Source organism: Hordeum vulgare, chromosome 6H, assembly GCF_904849725.1.
Source record: "Hordeum vulgare subsp. vulgare chromosome 6H, MorexV3_pseudomolecules_assembly, whole genome shotgun sequence".
Taxonomy (NCBI): Eukaryota; Viridiplantae; Streptophyta; class Magnoliopsida; order Poales; family Poaceae; genus Hordeum; species Hordeum vulgare.
Genome location: NC_058523.1, coordinates 258,854,495 through 258,859,579, shown reverse-complemented (window position 1 = coordinate 258,859,579; position 5,085 = coordinate 258,854,495).

Below are 5,085 nucleotides of genomic sequence, written 5' to 3'. Positions count from 1 at the left end.
GCTACTGGTTCAGCAGGACGCATAGCTTCAAAATTCTCCCACCACAGATTGGCGGGTCCTTCCAGGAAATACGCCGCAAAGGTTACCTTGTCGGCCTCAGACACATTCGCAGAGCGAATCTTGCGTGAGGTGCTGCACAGCCAGTCATCAGTGTCGAGGGGATCGACGGAATGATGAAACTTTGGAGGATTCAACTTCACAAAGTCGTTGAGGGACACTGCAGCATTCCTAGGCTGACGAGCCGTATTCTGCTCAATACGCTCTAACAGTCGGTTGGTCTCCCTTTTATTTCTCTCTGCCTCAAGCATCACTTCCGCCAGAGAGGGCGGGTGAGGCAGGTCTTCCTGCGACGCTTGACTACCCTCGCCTTGCTCATGACCAGGGGCACGGTTCAACCTGGTGAACACCATCCTCACAAACAAACTCACAGCTTAGACCAATATCATATCAATACTAGCTATGGATTAAGAATGTACTGAACACACGGAATGGGGAAATGAATATCCGAACAGCATGGTAACAAACCACTTCTATATACACACCATGGTTCATACACACCCTTACAAAGTTCAGTACAACCTTAACCGAAGAGCAAACTACTGAAATTATGAAACTACTCATCAGAGGCTTACAAGCTTCCTATACATTATTTATCTAGGCCTCCGGAATTCATTTCACCTCACAGGCATACTTCACAAGTCACGCAGGACTGTGAACGTACGGCTACTACCATACTATCCTTCCGCACACAGCTCAGGCATCCGGATAGAACATCTCATAGAGATTACCTCCATGACCTGGAAGCTCAACCTGCGGATCAGGAAACACTCTAGCCTGAGATCCCTGGGATCCGTAAGGACACGGATGTGGCCTTGGTCCCCTGACTGGTGGTAAGAGGGGTCCCCGAAGAGGTGTGACTCCTCCTATAGCTGGCCAGTCAATGTGGGCCGGAAGATGGTTCCTAACAGGGTTCAGCATCTCCATCTCTCCATACCCTGTCTGGACTACCGGTGCCAGCTACGTCAAAGCCGTCCACAGACGGGCACGGGTAGCATAAAGCTCCATGTGGAGAGCACGAGCATCCCTGTCTCTGTTCTCTAGCATCTCAACAGTGGACTGCAGTAGTGGATCCTCCATAGAAGAATCAAAATAGACTCCACTGAGGTATCCCTCTTCACCAGGCTGAGAGGCCGGAACATAGCAGAACTCTGAATTCTGCAGGAGTGCATGTCTCGCTCTCATAATGGTCAGCATTGAATAGGCAGCATCTTGTACTGCCATGTCAAGAGTGACTCCCAACCCATAGGACCAATGGATTGGCTTCTCAGCTCCAGGGTAGTCTGGAAATACCCTAACAATGCAGATGTACTGGCTCTGGTTGAAGTCTCGGTACTGTTCCTCCACTGTGTACTAAGGGTACCAGCGGTAACCGCACACCGACATCACCCTGACCAGCATGGCCGTATGACCCGGTACATCAATGCACCTGGTCAGACGTACCACCTGATGAGAAGGACGGCCAGGCATCTGTAAATAGAGAGTAATGCAAAAGCATTAGAGCTCTGAATGCAGAATTGGGCAGCATAACGACTGTAAATGCTCAAAACATATTTTGAGATAACCCAAAATGGAATAGCGTAATCACTCAACTATCAAGTTCAACTCTCTGATCATCAAACTTACTTCCTTTCTCCTAGGAATGAAAGAAACCCAAATATCTCTTGACCCGTAGTCCTATAATCTACCGATCAGAAACACGAGCCTAGAAGAAGATGAGTAACCTAGCCCTTAATTCCCGCAGAAAAGACGAGGATGGCCAGAATAGAATAACTTGAGAAGAGAACAAGAGTCTTACGTTCCCTTCCACAAACAATTCCCTTATATATAACTAGAGCAATTCTAGACTCAACTTCGACCAGTTTGGCTTAGTAATCCTACAGTCCGTCAGGCTCTGATACCAACGCTGTCGGGACCCCGATCCTGAATCGTAGGAATCCAGCCTGTAACACATCGCATCTCTTTGCGGTCTCACGCACGGTTAACTCCACGGCTGCAGCCTTACCTTAGCTGGGACCGTTTGCGTCTTTTATATCACGTATGCAATAGTGTCGCTAGCATTCCAATGTCACAGAAACCGGATCGACAAGTCTAGTCACAAACCAAAGTGGCAGTACCGCACAAGGACAGGCATACATGACCCAACAAAGCAGGTGCCGGTCACCAGCGAGTGTAGACGAGTCGTAGCAGGCTACCAGGACTCCATTACATCGCGTGACATTTCCCCAAAGGGGACAGACACAACAGCTAAGAAGGACACATGCCGGTCAACCAATGTGTCAGGAGCAGTAGCGAACTACCAAGGCTCGTTGGATCACAAAGGGGCATTTCCTTGTAAGGAGTGCTACTAAAGTTCACGACTAAGTAATCGAACCCCATACATATCAAGTACGACACACGTACGCATGGCATATCGATATGTATAGATACATCGATGGCATCACAACATAACCATAAACATACAAGCTTTATTTAAGAGGCTCGGAAGAGCCACACACATACTATTACACATTAAGGGTCTCACGACCCATAATAGCAGTCATTCAGTTACAAGCCAGAGGAAGAGTTTAAACTGTCTGAGTACGGACAGGGCAACTAGAAAGCACATGGCCTGACTATACTACAGACCCAACCTAGGGCCAGATCGTAGCTGGGACACCAGCTACTCGTCGTCGTCGATGTCTACGAAGAACCCTCCATTAGGGTCATTAGCAACTTCTGCAACATTTATTAAGCAAACATGAGTACGAAGGTACTCAGCAAGACTTTAGGACATCTAACTACTCATGCAAGGTATCAAAAGGGTATTGTGCGGTTTCATGCGGAAAGCCAGCATCTGACTCGTGGCTAAACAACTTGCATTTTTGAATAATTTTGACAACTTGATTTCTCGCACACGAGTCAACTAAAACCACAACAATACACTATCGTGGAATCATTCCGTCTCCATACGGAATTGCCGTCCACGACACTCACGCTTATCTTGACAATTTTATGAGTAGCCATTGAAGTTATCTATGAACAACATATGTCTCCAAATAGTCCATATCCGCGGACGCGGCTATTCGAATAGATCATAACCCTGCAGGGGTGTACTTCGTCACACACGCTCTCGCCACTTATTGCCATGTGCACGTCATGCACCTCAGCAACCTTCAAGAGGAAGCCCAGCGAGGGAGTCGGCCACGACCGTTAACCACACTAGTACCTAGTCCAGGTTTATCGCCTATCTGAGAGTAACCCGTACGGAAGTCCGGCCGAGGTTTCCACCACGGCCTCAAACGATGTGCGCACGGTTCCCAAGCCCACCATCCGGGTGCCACTTGGTACACCGTGCCACTGCCTACCGCATCACGGCCCACCTCTCAGGTCAGCACCATGCACGGCCTCCAGTATTACTATAAACACCAGAAACTACATGCAACTCCTGGACCGAGTACTAAACGATTAATAGGCCGAGCGGGGTCATATTTCAGGGCCCAGCATGTGGTAGTATCTAGTCTTGGATTACATACACGAAACTCAGTTCCTAAGGATGGTTCCAATGAAACAACCCGCCATGTACTCCTACACAGCCTTTCACCGGTACCTTTACCAAATCAGGTTCAACACACAACCTTTGCTTACCGAACACATTCTCACAATTCTGTTGATCTCCCAGATGACAGACCATACACAACTCTAAGCATAGCATGCATAGCAGGATAAGACACAACATAGCTCAAGCAACTATCAGGTATGCTAGGTTGCAAGGTTCGACTATTTACTGTGCAAAGGAAGTGGGTTCAACTAACGTGGCAAAATCATTTGAAGCATTTGATCCTAATCCAATAAATAAGTGCAGGAGCAAGAACATGGGATTTATCGGGATGATCAAAATGGTTGCTTGCCTTGTTGCTCACAGGAGGGACAATATCCGTCAGACGGATATTCGGTGGAATCTGGGGGTGCGGAGCCTACCGAAATGAATGGCAACAATCAATAACAATCATATGCAAACAAGATGATGCATGAGCATGGCATGAGAATGCAAGGTGATAAACTAAAATAATCAACATGTATTAGGTTTGAAATTGATTTGAATCACATTCAAATATCAATTCAAACGAGGTATTCTCGGATACCGATTTAATTGATTCGACCTGATGCTCAGATCAACTTGATGTTAACATGCATGAGATGTCATGTTAAGGTACTGATTTGTAATTAGGACAGTGTGTGATCATGTCATTCATAACGAAATTTGAATATTTTCCAAATTCCATTTATAAAGTAATTATAAGAATTGACTTATGCATTAATCTACATGTTTGGGTTCTGTAACTTTTTCAAACATAATTTAAAATAGCATATTCAGATTCCTTGAATTTTTCTGATACTTTTTCATATATAAATTATTTTCATTGGAGTTACAGATTAATTTCTATGAATTTTTGAAGTTTTAAACATTTCTGGAATTATTTTTATACTGGAAAATACTTTTACTAAATCAGCATGACATCAGCAGGTCCATCTGGCCGTTGAAAGTCAAACCTGACCAATGGGACCCATTGGTCAGTCTCTCTGGTCAATTATAGATTAGGATTAATCTTATTTAGTTAATTAAACTCACTAGACCCACATGTCAGTGTCTGATTTATTAATCTCATTTATTTCTATTATCTCTAAACTATCCAGAGGCTGGCCCCATCCGTCAGTGGCTCAGGTCAGCCGAGATCCACCGGCGGCGAGGTCGTCCTCACCGGCGGGGAGCCTCCGGCGAGCACCAGAACGTCGGGGGGGGGGGGGGGGGCTCGGAAATGACGCACAGAGGGCCAAACGCTGCGCGGAGAGCATCAGAAGAACGACACATCTCCCGCAGCTCCATTTCTATACTTAACCGGGGCTGATCTGGCCGGAGATGACGCCGGCGACGAGCTTGGCGGCGGCCAAGGCTCGGGCGTCATCGGGGTCTTTGATACAGAGGGAACTACGCATGGTTCTTAGCTCCTACAACATCTACACGACGGCCTGAAGCTGCTGGTGCCC